Consider the following 26840-nt stretch of genomic DNA (forward strand, 5'->3'; position numbering starts at 1 on the left):
CTCCAGAGCTGCCACACACCCAGAGTCCTCCAGAGCTGCCACACACCCAGAGTCCTCCAGAGCTGCCACACACCCAGAGTCCTCCAGAGCTGCCACACACCCAGAGTCCTCCAGAGCTGCCACACACCCAGAGTCCTCCAGAGCTGCCACACACCCAGAGTCCTCCAGAGCTGCCACACACCCAGAGTCCTCCAGAGCTGCCACACACCCAGAGTCCTCCAGAGCTGCCACACACCCAGAGTCCTCCAGAGCTGCCACACACCCAGAGTCCTCCAGAGCTGCCACACACCCAGAGTCCTCCAGAGCTGCCACACACCCAGAGTCCTCCAGAGCTGCCACACACCCAGAGTCCTCCAGAGCTGCCACACACCCAGAGTCCTCCAGAGCTGCCACACACCCAGAGTCCTCCAGAGCTGCCACACACCCAGAGTCCTCCAGAGCTGCCACACACCCAGAGTCCTCCAGAGCTGCCACACACCCAGAGTCCTCCAGAGCTGCCACACACCCAGAGTCCTCCAGAGCTGCCACACACCCAGAGTCCTCCAGAGCTGCCACACACCCAGAGTCCTCCAGAGCTGCCACACACCCAGAGTCCTCCAGAGCTGCCACACACCCAGAGTCCTCCAGAGCTGCCACACACCCAGAGTCCTCCAGAGCTGCCACACACCCAGAGTCCTCCAGAGCTGCCACACACCCAGAGTCCTCCAGAGCTGCCACACACCCAGAGTCCTCCAGAGCTGCCACACACCCAGAGTCCTCCAGAGCTGCCACACACCCAGAGTCCTCCAGAGCTGCCACACACCCAGAGTCCTCCAGAGCTGCCACACACCCAGAGTCCTCCAGAGCTGCCACACACCCAGAGTCCTCCAGAGCTGCCACACACCCAGAGTCCTCCAGAGCTGCCACACACCCAGAGTCCTCCAGAGCTGCCACACACCCAGAGTCCTCCAGAGCTGCCACACACCCAGAGTCCTCCAGAGCTGCCACACACCCAGAGTCCTCCACAGCTGCCACATACCCAGAGTCCTCCAGAGCTGAGAGTCCTCCAGAGCTGCCACATACCCAGAGTCCTCCAGAGCTGCCGGCCCGGCCTCGCGGATTAGGATCCCGTATAAGAGGCTGGAAACGCTTCACTGACTGCAATATCTCCTCCATTTTACTCATCTCTTACGTCATCCTCAAACCCCAATGCCCCAAAAGCTCGGGTTGAGTGTAAACTGTACAGAAAATAAGAGCGCAATGATGCGGAAATCTCTTACCGCCATACTGTACTCACATCAAGACACAGATCAGACTGTGAACGCCGGACATTCGAAAAAATACCTCATTTAGAAATGGTTGTCAGCAACACGCCGTAAAAACACGGGACAGGATTAACAAAAGGCTGAAAAAGCAAGAAGTGAGAGAGGCAGAGTCTCAGGAGCAAAGGAGGTCGGGGGTCCGAACAACCACCTCTGAAAGAAGGAGGAGAATGTGCTCTAGGCGGCGTGCCCACCATGCAGAAATGCTGCAGATTTTTTCCTCTTCTCCCTGGCAGGAAAAATGCATGCGGATTGTGCGTGCGGATCATGCGTGCGGACTGCGCGTGCGGATTGTATGTGCGGACTGCGCGTGCGGATTGTATGTGCGGATTGCATGTGCGGACTGCGCGTGCGGATTGCATGTGCGGACTGCGCGTGCGGATTGCATGTGCGGACTGCGCGTGCGGATTGCATGTGCGGACTGCGCGTGCGGATTGCATGTGCGGACTGCGCGTGCGGATTGCATGTGCGGACTGCGCGTGCGGATTGCATGTGCGGACTGCGCGTGCGGACTGCATGTGCGGACTGCGCGTGCGGACTGCATGTGCGGACTGCGCGTGCGGATTGTATGTGCGGACTGAGCGTGCGGATTGTATGTGCGGACTGAGCGTGCGGATTGTATGTGCGGACTGCGCGTGCGGATTGTATGTGCGGACTGCGCGTGCGGACTGCATGTGCGGACTGCGCGTGCGGATTGTATGTGCGGACTGCGCGTGCGGATTGTATGTGCGGACTGAGCGTGCGGACTGAGCGTGCGGACTGCATGTGCGGACTGCGCGTGCGGATTGTATGTGCGGACTGAGCGTGCGGATTGTATGTGCGGACTGAGCGTGCGGATTGTATGTGCGGACTGAGCGTGCGGACTGCATGTGCGGACTGCGCGTGCGGATTGTATGTGCGGACTGAGCGTGCGGATTGTATGTGCGGACTGAGCGTGCGGATTGTATGTGCGGACTGCGCGTGCGGATTGTATGTGCGGACTGCGCGTGCGGACTGCATGTGCGGACTGCGCGTGCGGATTGTATGTGCGGACTGCGCGTGCGGATTGTATGTGCGGACTGAGCGTGCGGACTGCATGTGCGGACTGAGCGTGCGGACTGCATGTGCGGACTGCGCGTGCGGATTGTATGTGCGGACTGAGCGTGCGGATTGTATGTGCGGACTGAGCGTGCGGATTGTATGTGCGGACTGAGCGTGCGGATTGCTGCCAGGGACATGCGGATGTGAAGAGTTCTTCACATGCATTTCCGCATGCGGGTTGTGATTTTAGCATCACTTGGAAAGTGCTTGAGAACTTGGTCACACTATATAAATCCATGTAACCGGCATATATAGTGTGACTGTAAAGAATGGTAAAAAAAAAAAGAGAATAAAAATGGTAAAAAATATACATTATAGTTACCTTCCGATGTCCTCTCTGTGTTCTCTCCGCTCTGTCCGGTGTCTTGGGCGGCTCGCGGTGTTGTGAAAGGACCTGCGGTGACGTCATTGAGTCATGTGTCAGGTCACATGACTCAATGACGTCATGGCAGGTCCTTCACAACACCGCAACCCATACAGCAGACCAAACGTAGCGGAGAAAAGACCGGGAGGACATCAGAAGGTGAGTATAATGTATATTTTTTATTTTAAATTCTTTTTTTTACAGTTTCTATGGTCCCCGGGTCTGGATGAGTCTCCTCCTCTTCTCCAGGCTTCGGTACCATCCGCACATTGAACCGTTTGATATCCGCGTGTGCAGATGTAGTCACGCGGATATCAAGCGTTTCACTGCAAGTCAATGGTGGCGATTACGCTGCGTGTCCGCAGTAATAATGGACATGCTGCGTATTTTTCCACAATGATAATCCGCAGCGGACATTTCCGCAGCATGTGCACAGCACAGCGGATTATCATTCGGGACCATGGGGCGCGGATTACCAAGCGTTGTTTAAGCGTTTTTGCTGCTGAAATTCCACGGCAAAGACGCTTGAAAAACGCATAGTGTGCACGCAGCCTTAGGGTGTGTGCCCACTATGCATTTTTTTAAGTGTTTCCGCAGCATAATCGCTTAAACAACGCTTGGTAATCCGCGCCCCATGGTCCCCAATGATAATCCGCTGTGCACATGCTGCGGAAATGTCCGCTGCGGATTATCATTGTGGAAAAATACGCAGCACGTCCATTATTACTGCGGACACGCAGCGTAATCGCCACCATTGACTTGCAGTGAAACGCTTGATATCCGCGTGACTACATCTGCACACGCGGATATCAAACGGTTCAATGTGCGGATGGTACCGAGGCCTGGAGAAGAGGAGGAGACTCATCCAGACCCGGGGACCATAGAAACTGTAGTTAAAAAAGAATTAAAGTAAAAAAACAAACATATACTCACCTTCTGACGACTCCCGGTGATGCTGCTGGCTCTTCGGCGGCTCGCAGTGGTAAAAGGATCTTCCATGACGTCATTTAGTCATGTGACAGCACGCGAGCGCTGACCTGTCACATGACTAAATGACGTCATGGAAGATCTTTTTACCACTGCGAGCTGCTGAAGACACCGGACACACCGGAGAAGGAGACCGGGGGCCATCATTTTTACTTTTTTTTTTTTTTTTACTATTGATGATGAATCTGCAGCATCGTAACTCGGTCACACTATATATGCCGGTTACATGGATTTATATAGTGTGAACAAGTTGTCAAGCACTTTCCAAGTGATGCTAAAATCTCTTGTCAACCCGCATGCGGAAATGCATGTGAAGAACGCTTGACAAACGCTTCTACCTGGCGGGAAAAACGCATGCAAGATCCGCACACACGATCCGCACACACGATCCGCACACACGATCCGCATCATTTCTGCATCGTGGGCACAGAGCCTCCATATAAAATTGCAAAGACTGTGAATATCCCACCATCTACAGCACATAATATCAGCACAAGAGATTCTGGAGAAATTCATGACAAGGCCGACAGTCAGTAGTGGAGGCTCAATAGGGCTGTGGAGTCTGTAAGCCAAACCTCCGACTCAAGGCTCCCCCTGACTCAAGGCTCCCCCACCCCTCCACCTCCGACAGACGAGAGGGCCGCCGTCCGGCTCCCGACAGACGAGAGGGCCGCCGTCCGGCTCCCGACAGACGAGAGGGCCGCCGTCCGGCTCCCGACAGACGAGAGGGCCGCCGTCCGGCTCCCGACAGACGAGAGGGCCGCCGTCCGGCTCCCGACAGACGAGAGGGCCGCCGTCCGGCTCCCGACAGACGAGAGGGCCGCCGTCCGGCTCCCGACAGACGAGAGGGCCGCCGTCCGGCTCCCGAAAGACGAGAGGGCCGCCGTCGGGCTCCCGAAAGACGAGAGGGCCGCCGTCCACCTCCGACAGACGAGAGGGCCGCCGTCCGGCTCCCGACAGACGAGAGGGCCGCCGTCCGGCTCCCGACAGACGAGAGGGCCGCCGTCCGGCTCCCGACAGACGAGAGGGCCGCCGTCCGGCTCCCGACAGACGAGAGGGCCGCCGTCCGGCTCCCGACAGACGAGAGGGCCGCCGTCCGGCTCCCGACAGACGAGAGGGCCGCCGTCCGGCTCCCGACAGACGAGAGGGCCGCCGTCCGGCTCCCGACAGACGAGAGGGCCGCCGTCCGGCTCCCGACAGACGAGAGGGCCGCCGTCCGGCTCCCGACAGACGAGAGGGCCGCCATCCAGATTGTTGTCAGTGTACAGTTCTCTGATGCATGGGGGGCATTAGAGGCACCCCCAATGATGAACATTATATAGATGTGATAGACATCTAGATGGAGCTATTCTAGTTCAGGGAAGACCTTGTATATTTCAGCAGGACAATGGTTCACCCCATACTGCATCCATCACTGGGATCAGTCATGGGGGACAGATAAGGGTCTTCCCCAAACTGTTCCCACAAATCAGCACAAGAGATTCTGGAGAAATGTAGCTTAGAAGATGAAGATTTCCCTTCCCTGGAGCTGAGGGTCCGCGGCCTCCCCCTGATAGCACTATCCCCCTCCACCATCTGCACAGCGGCACCGTGCAGTCAGGGGGGGGGGGGGAACGTCCTCCTGGAGGCCCCTCCATCAGACGCAGATACGGCAGGCAGCTGCTCCGCCATGAAGCTCCCGGCGGGGGGCAATGTTTATACCAGAGGAGGTCTGGACTCTGCAGTTATGGGGTCAGCAGAGCGGTGGTGACTTTTCTGCCTTCTGCTCCTCAGCACTCGGCCCCCCGCTCTATAACGTTACGGGGTCTCTACTTGGTGGCTCAGCGGCTGCTGTACCTTCTTCACTCTCAGGTGATGGGGGAGATCCAGGAGAAATGTCATGGACGGACTTGTTACCCGGGGACTCCTATTACAGGACCGCGCTAGTATCAGGGGGCTCCGTGCCACCGGCCGCTACGCCACATGGTAGTGATGGCAGAGGGCATTGAGGGGGGCAGGAGGTTATACACTGGAGGGGCAAGATGCCAGAAATTATACACCAGGGGGAAAACGAGAGGTCAGAGGTTATACACAGGAAAAGGGGGGGGGGGGAACGAGAGGTCAGAAGTTACCCACCGGGGGGAGGCGAGAGGCCAGAGGTTATACACCGGGAAAGGGGACGAGAGGCCAGAGGTTATACACCGGGAGGGAGGAACGAGAGGTCAGAGGTTATACAGCAGGGGTGGGGTGGGGGTGGGGGAACGAGAGGTCAGAAGTTACCCACCGGGGGAAGGCGAGAGGCCAGAGGTTATACACCGGGAGGGAGGAACGAGAGGTCAGAGGTTATACACCAGGGGGGGGGGGGGGGGGGGAGAGGCCAGAAGTTATACACCGGGGCGGGTGGGGGGGGGGGGGCAGAGGTTATACACCGGGGGGGGGGAAAGAGGCCAGAGGTTATACACCGGGAGGGAGGAACGAGAGGTCAGAGGTTATACACCGGGGGGAGGCCAGAGGTTATACACCGGGAGGGAGAGGGGACGAGAGGCCAGAGGTTATACACCGGGAGAGGGGACGAGAGGCCAGAGGTTATACACCGGGAGGGAGGAACGAGAGGCCAGAGGTTATACACCGGGAGGGAGGAACGAGAGGTCAGAGGTTATACACAGGGAAAGGGGGGGGGGGGGGAGAGGTCAGAAGTTACCCACCGGGGGGAGGCGAGAAGCCAGAGGTTATACACCGGGAGGGAGGAACGAGAGGTCAGAGGTTATACAGCGGGGGGGGGGGAGAACGAGAGGCCAGAGGTTATACACAGGGAAAGGGGGGGGGGAACGAGAAGTCAGAAGTTACCCACCGGGGGGAGGCGAGAAGCCAGAGGTTATACAGCAGGAGGGAGGAACGAGAGGCCAGAAGTTATACACCGGGTGGGGGGAGCAAGAGGTCAGAGGTTATACACCAGGGTGGGTGGGGGGGGGGGGGAACAAGAAGCCAGAGGTTATACACCAGGGTGAGGGGAACGAGAGGCCAGAGGTTATACACCGGGGGCGGGGGCGTTTTAGAGGCCAGAGGTTATACACCGGGGGCGGGGGGGTGGATAAGATCAGAGGTTATACACCGGGGGCGGGGGCGTTTTAGAGGCCAGAGGTTATACACCGGGGGCGAGGGGGTGGATAAGATCAGAGGTTATACACCGGGGGGCGGGGGCGTTTTAGAGGCCAGAGGTTATACACCGGGGGCCTCATGTTATACACCACGGAGCCACGGAGGGAGGGGCCGGGGGTTATACTGAAGGGTTGCAGGCGCGTCCTGACACTAAGCTGAGCACAAGGATACAATGGCTCTGCCATATATGGGGGGGGGGGACGGATGTGGATCAGGGTCAGCGCCGGGGTCAGCAGGCTGAGTCTCTGTCTCGGTGACATGGCTCCTTGTGTAGGTCAGGAGTTGTGACACCGCCGGTGACACCAGTGTCCTGCACAGGAACCTCCTGGTGAATTTGGCCCTGCTGTTGTCCTCGGTGCCCCCATCTTCTGCTCTTCACACTGATGGGGAGGAGGGGACGGCGCCTCCAGTTTTATGTCCAGAGGTCGCGAGGTCACGGTGATTAGCAGAAGCTGCTGCTTTTCCTGAACTCAGGTCAGTGCCCTGAACGGCCGCAGCGCTAAGCTGCGATTACACCACCGGTACTGAGGTACCAATAACTGCACCCATACGAGGACCCCCGCGAGACGAGAGGACCCCCGCGGGGAGGAGAGGACCCCCGCGGGGAGGAGAGGACCCCCGCACGTTGGGTGATATCAGGAGTCACATCAGTTTTGCAGAGCATCGCAGAGGGAGATGCCTCCACACTGCTGTGACTGGCAGGGAATTTCTAAAGCTGCATGTCGCATGCTCTGCACACACCAAGAGCTGCATCCTGGAATCACAGCTTAAGGCTGCATACACATCCTCACCCCGGACAAAGACACAATACACGGTCGGCCATTTCTGCCAATCTGATGCACAAGTGCAGCTTACAGCTCTGTTCACACACACGCAACCTGTCTCCAGTCACAGACATCTGACTAATGCCTTACAGCTCACGCTTCATTCCCCACATCGACCCCCCATACGGGGAGGGGACCCCAAGACGGCGGCAGAGAGAGGAGCGGATAACGGGGCAGAGAGAGAGAGGAGCGGATAACGGGGCAGAGAGAGAGAGGAGCGGATAACGGGGCAGAGAGAGAGAGGAGCGGATAACGGGGCAGAGAGAGAGAGGAGCGGATAACGGGGCAGAGAGAGAGAGGAGCGGATAACGGGGCAGAGAGAGAGAGAGGAGCGGATAACGGGGCAGAGAGAGAGAGAGGAGCGGATAACGGGGCAGAGAGAGAGAGAGGAGCGGATAACGGGGCAGAGAGAGAGAGAGGAGCGGATAACGGGGCAGAGAGAGAGAGAGGAGCGGATAACGGGGCAGAGAGAGAGAGAGGAGCGGATAACGGGGCAGAGAGAGAGAGAGGAGCGGATAACGGGGCAGAGAGAGAGAGAGGAGCGGATAACGGGGCAGAGAGAGAGAGAGGAGCGGATAACGGGGCAGAGAGAGAGAGAGGAGCGGATAACGGGGCAGAGAGAGAGAGAGGAGCGGATAACGGGGCAGAGAGAGAGAGAGAGGAGCGGATAACGGGGCAGAGAGAGAGAGAGAGGAGCGGATAACGGGGCAGAGAGAGAGAGAGAGAGGAGCGGATAACGGGGCAGAGAGAGAGAGAGAGGAGCGGATAACGGGGCAGAGAGAGAGAGAGAGGAGCGGATAACGGGGCAGAGAGAGAGAGAGAGGAGCGGATAACGGGGCAGAGAGAGAGAGAGAGGAGCGGATAACGGGGCAGAGAGAGAGAGAGAGGAGCGGATAACGGGGCAGAGAGAGAGAGAGAGGAGCGGATAACGGGGCAGAGAGAGAGAGAGAGGAGCGGATAACGGGGCAGAGAGAGAGAGAGAGGAGCGGATAACGGGGCAGAGAGAGAGAGAGGAGCGGATAACGGGGCAGAGAGAGAGAGAGAGAGGAGCGGATAACGGGGCAGAGAGAGAGGAGCGGATAACGGGGCAGAGAGAGAGGAGCGGATAACGGGGCAGAGAGAGAGAGAGGAGCGGATAACGGGGCAGAGAGAGAGAGAGGAGCGGATAACGGGGCAGAGAGAGAGAGAGGAGCGGATAACGGGGCAGAGAGAGAGAGAGGAGCGGATAACGGGGCAGAGAGAGAGAGAGGAGCGGATAACGGGGCAGAGAGAGAGAGAGGAGCGGATAACGGGGCAGAGAGAGAGAGAGGAGCGGATAACGGGGCAGAGAGAGAGGAGCGGATAACGGGGCAGAGAGAGAGGAGCGGATAACGGGGCAGAGAGAGAGGAGCGGATAACGGGGCAGAGAGAGAGGAGCGGATAACGGGGCAGAGAGAGAGGAGCGGATAACGGGGCAGAGAGAGAGGAGCGGATAACGGGGCAGAGAGAGAGGAGCGGATAACGGGGCAGAGAGAGAGGAGAGGATAACGGGGCAGAGAGAGAGGAGAGGATAACGGGGCAGAGAGAGAGGAGAGGATAACGGGGCAGAGAGAGAGGAGAGGATAACGGGGCAGAGAGAGAGGAGAGGATAACGGGGCAGAGAGAGAGGAGAGGATAACGGGGCAGAGAGAGAGGAGAGGATAACGGGGCAGAGAGAGAGGAGAGGATAACGGGGCAGAGAGAGAGGAGCGGATAACGGGGCAGAGAGAGAGAGGAGCGGATAACGGGGCAGAGAGAGAGAGGAGCGGATAACGGGGCAGAGAGAGAGGAGCGGATAACGGGGCAGAGAGAGAGGAGCGGATAATAACGGGGCAGAGAGAGAGGAGCGGATAACGGGGCAGAGAGAGAGGAGCGGATAACGGGGCAGAGAGAGAGAGGAGCGGATAACGGGGCAGAGAGAGAGAGGAGCGGATAACGGGGCAGAGAGAGAGGAGCGGATAACGGGGCAGAGAGAGAGGAGCGGATAACGGGGCAGAGAGAGAGGAGCGGATAACGGGGCAGAGAGAGAGGAGCGGATAACGGGGCAGAGAGAGAGGAGCGGATAACGGGGCAGAGAGAGAGGAGCGGATAACGGGGCAGAGAGAGAGGAGCGGATAACGGGGCAGAGAGAGAGGAGCGGATAACGGGGCAGAGAGAGAGGAGCGGATAACGGGGCAGAGAGAGAGGAGCGGATAACGGGGCAGAGAGAGAGGAGAGGATAACGGAGCAGAGAGAGAGGAGAGGATAACGGGGCAGAGAGGAGCGGATAACGGGGCAGAGAGAGAGGAGCGGATTACGGGGCAGAGAGAGAGGAGCGGATTACGGGGCAGAGAGAGAGGAGCGGATTATGGGGCAGAGAGAGAGGAGCGGATTATGGGGCAGAGAGAGAGGAGCGGATTATGGGGCAGAGAGAGAGGAGCGGATTATGGGGCAGAGAGAGAGGAGCGGATTATGGGGCAGAGAGAGAGGAGCGGATTATGGGGCAGAGAGAGAGGAGCGGATTATGGGGCAGAGAGAGAGGAGCGGATTATGGGGCAGAGAGAGAGGAGCGGATTATGGGGCAGAGAGAGAGGAGCGGATTATGGGGCAGAGAGAGAGGAGCGGATAATGGGGCAGCGTGGCAGAGAGAGGACACTGGGGCAGCGCAGCAGAGAGCGGTGCGGATTATGGGGACCATTGCCCATGTGATCACAGCCTAACTAGTGACTGGCACCCATGGGCCTGATGTGAAATTCTGCAGCTATGAATCTCCTCATCAGAGGGTGCGATACTGAGAAAGTGACAATTACACAGATCTGACCCCCAATCCTTGTATCTACAGTACGGAAACACCAGGGGGCAGTCATCTCTCTGGACATTATCAGTGCTACAATCAGAGCAGCTACATGTGATTGAGGCCCAGCGTCCTCCAGCTGCTGAAGCCTCCACAAACAGCCTCTGCCCGGGGAAGTGTCGGCCGCTGTACACACACGGGTGGGATCAGCGCTGACAATCCCCCTCTACACATGGCTCTGATATCTGTCTGCATCGCTGACGACTGATCACCACTGCCCGTACAGGACCCCTTTAAGGGTCTGTGCACACATTGCTGTATTTGTCATGCTTTTTCTGCGCACTTCTGCCACAAAACCAGGAATATTTTCCAAGTATCAGCAGAGTCTCGTTCACACGTTGCTTGTGTTTTCTTTGCAGATTTCAATCTACATTGCAGATTTTACCCACAGACCAAACTGCAACAAAACCGCATGAAAACTGGTAAAAGGCAGCAAAAAAGTGAGGAGGTTACGCTGCCAAGAGCAGAAATACCTGCAGCAAATACTGACTGTGTGCACAGACCCCAAGAGGAAGCGACGGCCGCCTGACCAGGAGAAATCAACCGGAGAACCAGCTCAATTCCCGAGGTCATCGGCCCCAAGACTGGCAGAACCGCCGGGCCCCCGTCACAACCGCCGGGCCCCCGTCACAACCGCCTGGGCTCCGAGTCACTGACGCGGCACCTGAGCCCTCACACCTGACAGCTGATTGGTCGCACGCCGTCAGCTCTGCAGCCGTGTGACCAACGGGGGAAACGTTCCGGCAGCGCAAGGACAGGACTCGTCCACTGCCACAACCAGCCAGGATGTAAGAGGACTCCGGACAGGGGGCGACACAGGGGGGCTCCGCAGAGAGGGGGGGGGGCGACACAGGGGGGCTCCGCAGAGAGGGGAAGCGACACAGGGGCTCCACAGAGAGGGGCGACACAGGGGGGCTCCGCAGAGAGGGGGGCTCCATAGAGGGGAGGCGACACATGGGGGCTCCGCAGAGAGGGGGGCTCCGCAGAGAGGGGGGGGGCGACACAGGGGCTCCACAGAGAGGGGCGACACAGGGGGGCTCCGCAGAGAGGGGGGCTCCATAGAGGGGAGGCGACACATGGGGGCTCCGCAGAGAGGGGGGCTCCACAGAGAGGGGCGACACAGGGGGGACTCCGCAGAGAGGGGGGACGACACAGGGGGGCTCCGCAGAGAAGGGGGGGGCGACACATGGGGGCTCCGCAGAGAGGGGAGGCGACACATGGGGGCTCCGCAGAGAGGGGGGGCGACACATGGGGGCTCCGCAGAGGGGAGGCGACACATGGGGGCTCCGCAGAGAGGGGGGCGACACAGGGGCTCCACAGAGAGGGGGGGCGATACTGGGGGGACTCCGCAGAGAGGGGAGGCGACACAAGGGGGCTCCGCAGGGAGGGGTCTCGGCGCCATAAGGCTCGGGAGTCGGACGCGCCGCGATACAGCCTGAAGATCGGATACGCCGCGATACAGCCTGAAGATCGGATACGCCGCGATACAGCCTGAAGGTACAGCGCCGAAACGCGCGTAGGGTTGCGGATGCCTGCGCTGACATAACACTACAATAAGTGAGTAATGCTCTACCCCCACTTAGTTATTGCGTAGGACCTTAGGTGTCTAACTAACCTGACCTCTGTGAGCGGTCTTTATGCATCTTAGGGCTTAGTTTGAAGCCTTGTGTTTTTCTATTGGTAGCTGGATAGTTTGACGCCTTGGTATACATGCTTGTAGTTGGGATGGGGAGATGTGAGTTATATATTTATACCTATACCTATTTCCATTATATTCTCTGTTTGGATGTGCACTGTGCACTTTTACATTTATAGCTCCAGCTTTGTGATTATACTGTACGGGTGGGTTGGGGTTTGTTATAATATATATATATATATATATATATATATATATATATATATATATATATATATATATATATATATACACACACACACACACACATACATATCTTCTCCATCTGTTGTATATATCTATTTGTTGTGTGTCAGCGCTGGCATCCTTGTTTTGGCTCATTATTTATGTATTTGAGCTACTTTTCTAATGACTATCTTGTCTTTTTTACTGATATGTACTAATAAATTTAACAGCTTTTGGAATAGAATATGTTTGTGTACGTCATCTTTGTCTATATGGAGATCGGATCCCGTGCCATACAGCCTGAAGATCGGATCCCGTGCCATACAGCCTGAAGATCGGATCCCGTGCCATACAGCCTGAAGATCGGATCCCGTGCCATACAGCCTGAAGATCGGATCCCGTGCCATACAGCCTGAAGATCGGATCCCGTGCAATACAGCCTGAAGATCGGATCCCGTGCCATACAGCCTGAAGATCGGATCCCGTGCCATACAGCCTGAAGATCGGATCCCGTGCCATACAGCCTGAAGATCGGATCCCGTGCCATACAGCCTGAAGATCGGATCCCGTGCCATACAGCCTGAAGATCGGATCCCGTGCCATACAGCCTGAAGATCGGATCCCGTGCCATACAGCCTGAAGATCGGATCCCGTGCCATACAGCCTGAAGATCGGATCCCGTGCGATACAGCCTGAAGATCGGATCCCGTGCGATACAGCCTGAAGATCGGATCCCGTGCGATACAGCCTGAAGATCGGATCCCGTGCGATACAGCCTGAAGATCGGATCCCGTGCGATACAGCCTGAAGATCGGATCCCGTGCGATACAGCCTGAAGATCGGATCCCGTGCGATACAGCCTGAAGATCGGATCCCGTGCGATACAGCCTGAAGATCGGATCCCGTGCGATACAGCCTGAAGATCGGATCCCGTGCGATACAGCCTGAAGATCGGATCCCGTGCGATACAGCCTGAAGATCGGATCCCGTGCGATACAGCCTGAAGATCGGATCCCGTGCGATACAGCCTGAAGATCGGATACCGTGCGATACAGCCTGAAGATCGGATCCCGTGCGATACAGCCTGAAGATCGGATACCGTGCGATACAGCCTGAAGATCGGATACCGTGCGATACAGCCTGAAGATCGGATCCCGTGTGATACAGCCTGAAGATCGGATCCCGTGCGATACAGCCTGAAGATCGGATCCCGTGCGATACAGCCTGAAGATCGGATACCGTGCGATACAGCCTGAAGATCGGATACCGTGCGATACAGCCGCACCAGCTGCGCTCATTAGCTCGGAGTATCGCAGACATCGCGCAGGGATCGGGCCGATCGTGCTGCCTGGCGCCGCTGCAGTCGGTCGCGGATGACGCGGAGGGACAACTCCAGCCAAGTGCCCGAACACGGAGGTGACCCGCACACCCGCTGAGTTGTGGCGGATGCGCTGCCGGGACCTCGGGGCTCAGGACCCCCCGGGCTCAGGACCCTCCGCTCCGGGACCCTCCGCCGCCGCCGCCCGACTGTTACCATAGAGACCCATCTCCGAGCCACGGACATCGCGACACCCGCGGGCGGCCGCAGCTGAGCGCCGGGTGTTGCGGGGCTGAGCGCGGGGCAGGGAGCAGCCCCCGGGAGTTCCGGCGCAGCCCGCGGCGGGGAGCGGGGCCGAGCGGAGCTCAGTGGGGGGTTTAAATGTCCGGAGCGTCGGGGACACCCGGGAGCAGCAGCAGGAGGAGGAGGCGGAGCGGGAGCGGCGGCGGCGCTGCTGGACGCACCTGTTCCGTGACTCCGCAGTCCGGCCCGGGGCGGCGGCTCAGCCCGGGCTCCGCGGCGGCTTCTGCTCCCGGACGAAAACAAGAAGAAGAAGAAGAAGAAGAAGGTTTCGGCGGAGACACTGGCAGCAGCGAGCGAGAGCACAGAGCCAGGCCGCGCAGGGCGTGACGGGAAGTGTAGTCCAGGCACCGCGCCGCCCACCACTGCCGCCAATGGGGGCCAGACTGCGCGAGAACTACCAGTCCCAGCATGCACCGCGGGCGGCCGGGGCGGGGGGGCAGAAGAGAGGAAAAAAGCGAGCGCAGCGCACACATCCATCCCGGAGACACAGAGAGGACAGAGGTGTACACAGTGCTGTGCACAGGAGGAGAGAGAGAGGGACACAGTGCTGTGCACAGGAGGAGGGAGAGAGGGACACAGTGCTGTGCACAGGAGGAGGGAGAGAGGGACACAGTGCTGTGCACAGGAGGAGGGAGAGAGGGACACAGTGCTGTGCACAGGAGGAGGGAGAGAGGGACACAGTGCTGTGCACAGGAGGAGGGAGAGAGGGACACAGTGCTGTACACAGGAGGAGGGAGAGAGGGACACAGTGCTGTGCACAGGAGGAGGGAGAGAGGGACACAGTGCTGTGCACAGGAGGAGAGAGAGAGGGACACAGTGCTGTGCACAGGAGGAGGGAGAGAGGGACACAGTGCTGTGCACAGGAGGAGGGAGAGAGGGACACAGTGCTGTGCACAGGAGGAGGGAGAGAGGGACACAGTGCTGTGCACAGGAGGAGAGAGAGAGGGACACAGTGCTGTGCACAGGAGGAGGGAGAGAGGGACACAGTGCTGTGCACAGGAGGAGAGAGAGAGGGACACAGTGCTGTGCACAGGAGGAGGGAGAGAGGGACACAGTGCTGTGCACAGGAGGAGGGAGAGAGGGACACAGTGCTGTGCACAGGAGGAGAGAGAGAGGGACACAGTGCTGTGCACAGGAGGAGGGAGAGAGGGACACAGTGCTGTGCACAGGAGGAGAGAGAGAGGGACACAGTGCTGTGCACAGGAGGAGGGAGAGAGGGACACAGTGCTGTACACAGGAGGAGGGAGAGAGGGACACAGTGCTGTGCACAGGAGGAGGGAGAGAGGGACACAGTGCTGTGCACAGGAGGAGAGAGAGAGGGACACAGTGCTGTGCACAGGAGGAGGGAGAGAGGGACACAGTGCTGTGCACAGGAGGAGGGAGAGAGGGACACAGTGCTGTGCACAGGAGGAGGGAGAGAGGGACACAGTGCTGTGCACAGGAGGAGGGAGAGAGGGACACAGTGCTGTGCACAGGAGGAGGGAGAGAGGGACACAGTGCTGTGCACAGGAGGAGAGAGAGAGGGACACAGTGCTGTGCACAGGAGGAGGGAGAGAGGGACACAGTGCTGTGCACAGGAGGAGGGAGAGAGGGACACAGTGCTGTGCACAGGAGGAGGGAGAGAGGGACACAGTGCTGTGCACAGGAGGAGGGAGAGAGGGACACAGTGCTGTGCACAGGAGGAGAGAGAGAGGGACACAGTGCTGTGCACAGGAGGAGGGAGAGAGGGACACAGTGCTGTACACAGGAGGAGGGAGAGAGGGACACAGTGCTGTGCACAGGAGGAGAGAGAGAGGGACACAGTGCTGTGCACAGGAGGAGGGAGAGAGGGACACAGTGCTGTGCACAGGAGGAGGGAGAGAGGGACACAGTGCTGTGCACAGGAGGAGGGAGAGAGGGACACAGTGCTGTGCACAGGAGGAGGGAGAGAGGGACACAGTGCTGTGCACAGGAGGAGGGAGAGAGGGACACAGTGCTGTGCACAGGAGGAGGGAGAGAGGGACACAGTGCTGTGCACAGGAGGAGGGAGAGAGGGACACAGTGCTGCGCACAGGAGGAGGGAGAGAGGGACACAGTGCTGAGCACGGGAGGAGAGAGAGAGAGGGACACAGTGCTGTGCACAGGAGGAGGGAGAGAGGGACACAGTGCTGTGCACAGGAGGAGGGAGAGAGGGACACAGTACTGTGCACAGGAGGAGGGAGAGAGGGACACAGTGCTGAGCACGGGAGGAGAGAGAGAGAGGGACACAGTGCTGTGCACGGGAGGAGGGAGAGAGGGACACAGTGCTGTGCACAGGAGGAGGGAGAGAGGGACACAGTGCTGTGCACAGGAGGAGGGAGAGAGGGACACAGTGCTGTGCACAGGAGGAGAGAGAGAGGGACACAGTGCTGTGCACAGGAGGAGAGAGAGAGGGACACAGTGCTGTGCACAGGAGGAGGGAGAGAGGGACACAGTGCTGTGCACAGGAGGAGGGAGAGAGGGACACAGTGCTGTGCACAGGAGGAGGGAGAGAGGGACACAGTGCTGTGCACAGGAGGAGGGAGAGAGGGACACAGTACTGTGCACGGGAGGAGGGAGAGAGGGACACAGTGCTGAGCACGGGAGGAGAGAGAGAGAGGGACACAGTGCTGTGCACAGGAGGAGGGAGAGAGGGACACAGTGCTGTGCACAGGAAGAGGGAGAGAGGGACACAGTGCTGTGCACAGGAGGAGGGAGAGAGGGACACAGTGCTGTGCACAGGAGGAGAGAGAGAGGGACACAGTGCTGTGCACAGGAGGAGAGAGAGAGGGACACAGTGCTGTGCACAGGAGGAGGGAGAGAGGGACACAGTGCTGTGCACAGGAGGAGGGAGAGAGGGACACAGTGCTGTGCACAGGAGGAGGGAGAGAGGGACACAGTACTGTGCACAGGAGGAGGGAGAGAGGGACACAGTACTGTGCACAGGAGGAGGGAGAGAGGGACACAGTGCTGGGCACAGGAGGAGGGAGAGAGGGACACAGTGCTGTGCACAGGAGGAGGGAGAGAGGGACACAGTACTGCGCACAGGAGGAGGGAGAGAGGGACACAGTGCTGAGCACGGGAGGAGAGAGAGAGAGGGACACAGTGCTGTGCACAGGAGGAGGGAGAGAGGGACACAGTGCTGTGCACAGGAGGAGGGAGAGAGGGACACAGTACTGTGCACAGGAGGAGGGAGAGAGGGACACAGTGCTGTGCACAGGAGGAGGGAGAGAGGGACACAGTGCTGTGCACAGGAGGAGGGAGAGAGGGACACAGTGCTGTACACAGGAGGAGGGAGAGAGGGACACAGTGCTGTGCACAGGAGGAGGGAGAGAGGGACACAGTGCTGTGCACAGGAGGAGGGAGAGAGGGACACAGTGCTGTGCACAGGAGGAGGGAGAGAGGGACACAGTGCTGTGCACAGGAGGAGGGAGAGAGGGACACAGTGCTGCGCACAGGAGGAGAGAGAGAGGGACACAGTGCTGCGCACAGGAGGAGAGAGAGAGGGACACAGTGCTGCGCACAGGAGGAGGGAGAGAGGGACACAGTGCTGTGCACAGGAGGAGGGAGAGAGAGGGACACGGTGCTGTGCACAGGAGGAGGGAGAGAGGGACACAGTGCTGTGCACAGGAGGAGGGAGAGAGGGACACAGTGCTGCGCACAGGAGGAGGGAGAGAGGGACACAGTGCTGCGCACAGGAGGAGAGAGAGAGGGACACAGTGCTGCGCACAGGAGGAGAGAGAGAGGGACACAGTGCTGCGCACAGGAGGAGGGAGAGAGAGGGACACGGTGCTGTGCACAGGAGGAGGGAGAGAGAGGGACACGGTGCTGTGCACAGGAGGAGGGAGAGAGGGACACGGTGCTGTGCACAGGAGGAGGGAGAGAGGGACACAGTGCTGTGCACAGGAGGAGGGAGAGAGGGACACAGTGCTGCGCACAGGAGGAGGGAGAGAGGGACACAGTGCTGCGCACAGGAGGAGGGAGAGAGAGGGACACGGTGCTGTGCACAGGAGGAGGGAGAGAGGGACACAGTGCTGTGCACAGGAGGAGGGAGAGAGGGACACAGTGCTGTGCACAGGAGGAGGGAGAGAGGGACACAGTGCTGAGCACAGGAGGAGGGAGAGAGGGACACAGTGCTGTGCACAGGAGGAGGGAGAGAGGGACACAGTGCTGCGCACAGGAGGAGAGAGAGAGGGACACAGTGCTGCGCACAGGAGGAGAGAGAGAGGGACACAGTGCTGTCCACAGGAGGAGGGAGAGAGGGACACAGTGCTGTACACAGGAGGAGGGAGAGAGGGGCACAGTGCTGCGCACAGGAGGAGGGAGAGAGGGACACAGTGCTGCGCACAGGAGGAGGGAGAGAGGGACACAGTGCTGTGCACAGGAGGAGGGAGAGAGGGACACAGTGCTGTGCACAGGAGGAGGGAGAGAGGGACACAGTGCTGTGCACAGGAGGAGGGAGAGAGGGACACAGTGCTGTGCACAGGAGGAGGGAGAGAGGGACACAGTGCTGTGCACAGGAGGAGGGAGAGAGGGACACAGTGCTGTGCACAGGAGGAGGGAGAGAGGGACACAGTGCTGTACACAGGAGGAGGGAGAGAGGGACACAGTGCTGTGCACGGGAGGAGGGAGAGAGGGACACAGTGCTGCGCACGGGAGGAGGGAGAGAGAGGGACACGGTGCTGTGCACAGGAGGAGGGAGAGAGGGACACAGTGCTGTGCACAGGAGGAGGGAGAGAGGGACACAGTGCTGTGCACAGGAGGAGGGAGAGAGAGGGACACAGTGCTGTGCACAGGAGGAGGGAGAGAGAGGGACACGGTGCTGTGCACAGGAGGAGAGAGAGAGGGACACGGTGCTGTGCACAGGAGGAGGGAGAGAGGGACACGGTGCTGTGCACAGGAGGAGGGAGAGAGGGACACAGTGCTGTGCATGGGAGGAGGGAGAGAGGGACACAGTGCTGCGCACGGGAGGAGGGAGAGAGAGGGACACGGTGCTGTGCACAGGAGGAGGAAGAGAGGGACACGGTGCTGTGCACGGGAGGAGGGAGAGAGGGACACGGTGCTGTGCACGGGAGGAGGGAGAGAGGGACACGGTGCTGTGCACGGGAGGAGGGAGAGAGGGACACGGTGCTGTGCACGGGAGGAGGGAGAGAGGGACACGGTGCTGTGCACGGGAGGAGGGAGAGAGGGACACGGTGCTGTGCACGGGAGGAGGGAGAGAGGGACACGGTGCTGTGCACGGGAGGAGGGAGAGAGGGACACGGTGCTGTGCACGGGAGGAGGGAGAGAGGGACACGGTGCTGTGCACGGGAGGAGGGAGAGAGGGACACGGTGCTGTGCACGGGAGGAGGGAGAGAGGGACACGGTGCTGTGCACGGGAGGAGGGAGAGAGGGACACGGTGCTGTGCACGGGAGGAGAGCGAGAGGGACACGGTGCTGTGCACGGGAGGAGAGAGAGAAGGACACGGTGCTGTGCACGGGAGGAGGGAGAGAGGGACACGGTGCTGTGCACAGGAGGAGGGAGAGAGGGACACGGTGCTGTGCACAGGAGGAGGGAGAGAGGGACACAGTGCTGTGCACAGGAGGAGGGAGAGAGGGACACAGTGCTGTGCACAGGAGGAGGGAGAGAGGGACACAGTGCTGTGCACAGGAGGAGGGACACAGTGCTGTGCACAGGAGGAGGGACACAGTGCTGTGCACAGGAGGAGGGACACAGTGCTGTGCACAGGAGGAGGGACACAGTGCTGTGCACAGGAGGAGGGACACAGTGCTGTGCACAGCAGGAGGGACACAGTGCTGTGCACAGCAGGAGGGACACAGTGCTGTGCATAGCAGGAGGGACACAGTGCTGTGCACAGCAGGAGGGACACAGTGCTGTGCACAGGAGGAGAGAGAGGGACACAGTGCTGTGCACGGGAGGAGAGAGCGAGGGACACAGTGCTGTGCACGGGAGGAGGGAGAGAGGGACACAGTGCTGTGCACGGGAGGAGGGAGAGAGGGACACAGTGCTGTGCACAGGAGGAGGGAGAGAGGGACACAGTGCTGTGCACAGGAGGAGAGAGAGAGGGACACAGTGCTGTGCACGGGAGGAGGGAGAGAGGGACACAGTGCTGTGCACGGGAGGAGGGAGAGAGAGACACAGTGCTGTGCACAGGAGGAGGGAGAGAGGGACACAGTGCTGTGCACAGGAGGAGGGACACAGTGCTGTGCACAGGAGGAGGGACACAGTGCTGTGCACAGGAGGAGGGAGAGAGGGACACATTGCTGTGCACAGGAGGAGGGACACATTGCTGTGCACAGGAGGAGGGACAGAGGGACACAGTGCTGTACACTGGAGGAGGGACACAGTGCTGTGCACTGGAGGAGGGACAGAGGGACACGGTGCTGTGCACGGGAGGAGGGAGAGAGGGACACGGTGCTGTGCACGGGAGGAGGGAGAGAGGGACACGGTGCTGTGCACGGGAGGAGGGAGAGAGGGACACGGTGCTGTGCACGGGAGGAGGGAGAGAGGGACACGGTGCTGTGCACGGGAGGAGGGAGAAAGGGACACGGTGCTGTGCACGGGAGGGGGGAGAGAGGGACAGGGTGCTGTGCACGGGAGGGGGGAGAGAGGGACAGGGTGCTGTGCACGGGAGGAGGGAGAGAGGGACAGGGTGCTGCGCACGGGAGGAGGGAGAGAGGGACACGGTGCTGCGCACGGGAGGAGGGAGAGAGGGACACGGTGCTGCGCACGGGAGGAGGGAGAGAGGGACACGGTGCTGCGCACGGGAGGAGGGAGAGAGGGACACGGTGCTGCGCACGGGAGGAGGGAGAGAGGGACACGGTGCTGCGCACGGGAGGAGGGAGAGAGGGACACGGTGCTGCGCACGGGAGGAGGGAGAGAGGGACACGGTGCTGCGCACGGGAGGAAGGAGAGAGGGACACGGTGCTGCGCACGGGTGAGGGAGAGAGGAACATGGTGCTGCGCACGGGAGGAGGGAGAGAGGGACACGGTGCTGCGCACGGGAGGAGGGAGAGAGGGACACGGTGCTGCGCACGGGAGGAGGGAGAGAGGGACACGGTGCTGTGCATGGGAGGAGAGCGAGAGGGACACAGTGCTGTGCACGGGAGGAGAGCGAGAGGGACACAGTGCTGTGCACGGGAGGAGAGAGAGAAGGACACAGTGCTGTGCACAGGAGGAGGGAGAGAGGGACACAGTGCTGTGCACAGGAGGAGGGAGAGAGGGACACAGTGCTGTGCACAGGAGGAGGGACACAGTGCTGTGCACAGGAGGAGGGACACAGTGCTGTGCACAGGAGGAGGGAGAGAGGGACACAGTGCTGTGCACAGGAGGAGGGACACAGTGCTGTGCACAGGAGGAGGGAGAGAGGGACACAGTGCTGGGCACAGGAGGAGGGACACAGTGCTGGGCACAGGAGGAGGGACACAGTGCTGTGCACAGGAGGAGGGACACAGTGCTGTGCACAGGAGGAGGGACACAGTGCTATACACAGGAGGAGGGAGAGGGACACAGTGCTGTGCACAGGAGGAGGGACACAGTGCTGTGCACAGGAGGAGGGACAGAGGGACACAGTGCTGTGCACAGGAGGAGGGACAGAGGGACACAGTGCTGTGCACAGGAGGAGGGAGAGAGGGACACAGTGCTGCGCACGGGAGGAGGGAGAGAGGGACACAGTGCTGTGCACGGGAGGAGAGCGAGAGGGACACAGTGCTGAGCACGGGAGGAGAGAGAGAAGGACACAGTGCTGTGCACGGGAGGAGGGAGAGAGCGACACAGTGCTGTGCACAGGAGGAGGGACAGAGGGACACAGTGCTGTGCACAGGAGGAGGGACACAGTGCTGTGCACAGGAGGAGGGACACAGTGCTGTGCACAGGAGGAGGGACACAGTGCTATACACAGGAGGAGGGAGAGGGACACAGTGCTGTGCACAGGAGGAGGGACACAGTGCTGTGCACAGGAGGAGGGAGAGAGGGACACAGTGCTGTGCACAGGAGGAGGGACAGAGGGACACAGTGCTGTGCACAGGAGGAGGGACACAGTGCTGTGCACAGGAGGAGGGACACAGTGCTGTGCACAGGAGGAGGGACACAGTGCTATACACAGGAGGAGGGAGAGGGACACAGTGCTGTGCACAGGAGGAGGGACACAGTGCTGTGCACAGGAGGAGGGAGAGAGGGACACAGTGCTGTGCACAGGAGGAGGGACAGAGGGACACAGTGCTGTGCACAGGAGGAGGGAGAGAGGGACACAGTGTTGTGCACAGGAGGAGGGAGAGACGGACACAGTGCTGTGCACAGGAGAAGAGAGAGAGGGATACAGTGCTGTGCACAGGAGGAGGGAGAGAGGGACACAGTGCTGTACACAGGGGGACGGTGTGTGACACCACTATCCACAGGGGGACGGTGTGTGACACCACTATACACAGGGGGACGGCGTGTGACACCACTATACACAGGGCAACGGCGTGTGACCCCGCTATACACAGGGGGACGGCGTGTGACACCACTATACACAGGAGGACGGCGTGTGACACCACTATACACAGGGGGACGGCGTGTGACACCACTATACACAGGAGGACGGCGTGTGACACCACTATACACAGGGGGACGGCGTGTGACACCACTATACACAGGGGGACGGCGTGTGACACCACTATACACAGGGGGACGGCGTGTGACACCACTATACACAGGAGGACGGCGTGTGACACCACTATACACAAGGGGACGGCGTGTGACACCACTATACACAGGAGGACGGCGTGTGACACCACTATACACAGGGGGACGGCGTGTGACACCACTATACACAGGAGGACGGCGTGTGACACCACTATACACAGGGGGACGGCGTGTGACACCGCTATACACAGGGGGACGGCGTGTGACACCGCTATACACAGGAGGACGGCGTGTGACACCGCTATACACAGGAGGACGGCGTGTGACACCGCTATACACAGGGGGACGGCGTGTGACACCGCTATACACAGGAGGACGGCGTGTGACACCGCTATACACAGGAGGACGGCGTGTGACACCGCTATACACAGGAGGACGGCGTGTGACACCGCTATACACAGGGGGACGGCGTGTGACACCGCTATACACAGGAGGACGGCGTGTGACACCACTATACACAGGAGGACGGCGTGTGACACCACTATACACAGGAGGACGGCGTGTGACACCACTATACACAGGAGGACGGCGTGTGACACCACTATACACAGGAGGACGGCGTGTGACACCACTATACACAGGGGGACGGTGTGTGACACCACTATACACAGGAGGACGGCGTGTGACACCACTATACACAGGGGGACGGCGTGTGACACCACTATACACAGGGGGACGGCGTGTGACACCACTATACACAGGGGGACGGCGTGTGACACCACTATACACAGGAGGACGGCGTGTGACACCGCTATACACAGGGGGACGGCGTGTGACACCGCTATACACAGGAGGACGATGTGTGACACCGCTATACACAGGAGGACGGCGTGTGACACCACTATACACAGGGGGACGGCGTGTGACACCACTATACACAGGAGGACGGCGTGTGACACCACTATACACAGGGGGACGGCGTGTGACACCACTATACACAGGAGGACGGCGTGTGACACCACTATACACAGGAGGACGGCGTGTGACACCACTATACACAGGAGGACGGCGTGTGACACCACTATACACAGGAGGACGGCGTGTGACACCACTATACACAGGAGGACGGCGTGTGACACCACTATACACAGGGGGACGGCGTGTGACACCACTATACACAGGGGGACGGCGTGTGACACCACTATACACAGGGGGACGGCGTGTGACACCGCTATACACAGGAGGACGGCGTGTGACACCGCTATACACAGGGGGACGGCGTGTGACACCACTATACACAGGAGGACGATGTGTGACACCACTATACACAGGAGGACGGCGTGTGACACCACTATACACAGGGGGACGGCGTGTGACACCACTATACACAGGAGGACGGCGTGTGACACCACTATACACAGGAGGACGGCGTGTGACACCGCTATACACAGGAGGACGGCGTGTGACACCGCTATACACAGGGGGACGGCGTGTGACACCGCTATACACAGGGGGACGGTGTGTGACACCACTATACACAGGAGGACGGCGTGTGACACCACTATACACAGGAGGACGGCGTGTGACCCCACTATACACAGGAGGACGGCGTGTGACACCACTATACACAGGGGGACGGCGTGTGACACCACTATACACAGGAGGACGGCGTGTGACACCACTATACACAGGAGGACGGCGTGTGACACCACTATACACAGGAGGACGGCGTGTGACACCACTATACACAGGAGGACGGCGTGTGACACCACTATACACAGGAGGACGGTGTGTGACACCTGGGTGGGCATACAGCCGCAGTCGGGGGTCTCTCTTCCAGCAGTGATATCTCCGGGCTCCGCTCTCCTGTAATCTGGTGAATCCCGATGGTCCCGGAATCAGTGGGAGGAGCTCCGTACAAGCCCCGCCCCTGTGGGAGAGGTGGAGGGGCTACGGCCGGGACTCTGCTCAGGAGAGGAGAGGAGGCTGAGGGGACAGGAGAGGGGGCTGAGGGGACAGGAGACTGAGGGGACAGGAGAGGGGGCTGAGGGGACAGGAGACTGAGGGGACAGGAGAGGAGGCTGAGGGGACAGGAGACTGAGGGGACAGGAGAGGAGGCTGAGGGGACAGGAGACTGAGGGGACAGGAGAGGAGGCTGAGGGGACAGGAGACTGAGGGGACAGGAGAGGAGGCTGAGGGGACAGGAGGCTGAGGGGACAGGAGAGGAGGCTGAGGGGACAGGAGGCTGAGGGGACGGGAGAGGGTGCTGAGGGGACGGGAGAGGGGGCTGAGGGGACGGGAGAGGGGCCTGAGGGGACGGGAGAGGGGGCTGAGGGGACGGGAGAGGAGGCTGAGGGGACGGGAGAGGAGGCTGAGGACGGGAGAGGGGGCTGAGGGGACGGGAGAGGAGGCTGAGGGGACGGGAGAGGAGGCTGAGGGGACGGGAGAGGAGGCTGAGGGGACGGGAGAGGAGGCTGAGGGGACGGGAGAGGAGGCTGAGGGGACGGGAGAGGGGGCTGAGGGGACGGGAGAGGGGGCTGAGGGGACGGGAGAGGAGGCTGAGGGGACGGGAGAGGAGGCTGAGGGGACGGGAGAGGGGGCTGAGGGGACGGGAGAGGGGGCTGAGGGGACGGGAGAGGGGGCTGAGGGGACGGGAGAGGAGGCTGAGGGGACGGGAGAGGGGGCTGAGGGGACGGGAGAGGGGGCTGAGGGGACGGGAGAGGGGGCTGAGGGGACGGGAGAGGAGGCTGAGGACGGGAGAGGAGGCTGAGGGGACGGGAGAGGGGGCTGAGGGGACGGGAGAGGAGGCTGAGGGGACGGGAGAGGAGGCTGAGGGGACGGGAGAGGAGGCTGAGGACGGGAGAGGAGGCTGAGGGGACGGGAGAGGAGGCTGAGGACGGGAGAGGAGGCTGAGGGGACGGGAGAGGAGGCTGAGGGGACGGGAGAGGAGGCTACCGAGTGGTAATTATTATCTGGTTATATGTGCCTGTATATATGGTGTGTGTATATAGTATATATAGCTGTGTATATACCTGTGTGTATATAGTATATGTGTATGTGCCTGTATATATGGTGTGTATATATAGTATATATAGCTGTGTGTATATAGTGTATGTGTATGTGCCTGTATATATGGTGTGTGTATATAGTATATATAGCTGTGTATATACCTGTGTGTATATAGTATATGTGTATGTGCCTGTATATATGGTGTGTATATAGTATATATAGCTGTGTATATAACTGTGTGTATGTAGTATATGTGTATGTGCCTGTATATATGGTGTGTATATAGTATATATAGCTGTGTATATACCTGTGTGTATATAGTATATATAGCTGTGTATATAGTATATGTGTATGTGCCTGTATATATGGTGTGTGTATATGGTATATATAGCTGTGTATATAACTGTGTATGTAGTATATGTGTATGTGCCTGTATATATGGTGTGTATATAGTATATATAGCTGTGTATATACCTGTGTGTATATAGTATATATAGCTGTGTATATAGTATATGTGTATGTGCCTGTATATATGGTGTGTATATATAGCTGTGTGTATATAGTATATGTGTATGTGCCTGTATATATGGTGTGTGTATATGGTATATATAGCTGTGTATATACCTGTGTGTATATAGTATATATAGCTGTGTATATAGTATATGTGTATGTGCCTGTATATATGGTGTGTGTATATAGTATATATAGCTGTGTATATACCTGTGTGTATGTAGTATATGTGTTTGTGCCTGTATATATGGTGTGTATATAGTATATATAGCTGTGTATATACCTGTGTGTATATAGTATATGTGTATGTGCCTGTATATATGGTGTGTATATAGTATATATAGCTGTGTATATACCTGTGTGTATATAGTATATGTGTATGTGCCTGTATATATGGTGTGTAAATAGTATATATAGCTGTGTATATACCTGTGTGTATATAGTATATGTGTATGTGCCTGTATATATGGTGTGTATATAGTATATATAGCTGTGTATATACCTGTGTGTATGTAGTATATGTGTATGTGCCTGTATATATGGTGTGTGTATATAGTATATATAGCTGTGTATATACCTGTGTGTATATAGTATATGTGTTTGTGCCTGTATATATGGTGTGTGTATATATAGTATATATAGCTGTGTATATACCTGTGTGTATGTAGTAT

At 58.8% G+C, this 26840-nt stretch overlaps 1 protein-coding gene across 3 annotated transcripts in view; it reads right to left on the reverse strand.

The window, feature by feature from the left end:
• BCORL1 (BCL6 corepressor like 1) overlaps nt 1-24561 on the reverse strand; it is a 112203-nt gene extending 87642 nt beyond the window's left edge. For 2 of the 3 annotated variants that reach the window (XM_073642205.1, XM_073642208.1), the window contains exon 1: nt 14189-14379. The gene's annotated coding sequence lies outside the window, so the exon portion shown is untranslated. Of the gene's footprint in view, nt 1-14188; nt 14380-24449 lie in introns of those variants that run through there. The other variant, XM_073642207.1, reaches the window with a different exon arrangement.
• Nucleotides 24562-26840: the final 2279 nt, after the last annotated feature.

Source organism: Phyllobates terribilis, unplaced genomic scaffold, assembly GCF_046119375.1.
Source record: "Phyllobates terribilis strain yellow unplaced genomic scaffold, ASM4611937v1 Scaffold_7__3_contigs__length_470593459, whole genome shotgun sequence".
Classification (NCBI taxonomy): Eukaryota; Metazoa; Chordata; class Amphibia; order Anura; family Dendrobatidae; genus Phyllobates; species Phyllobates terribilis.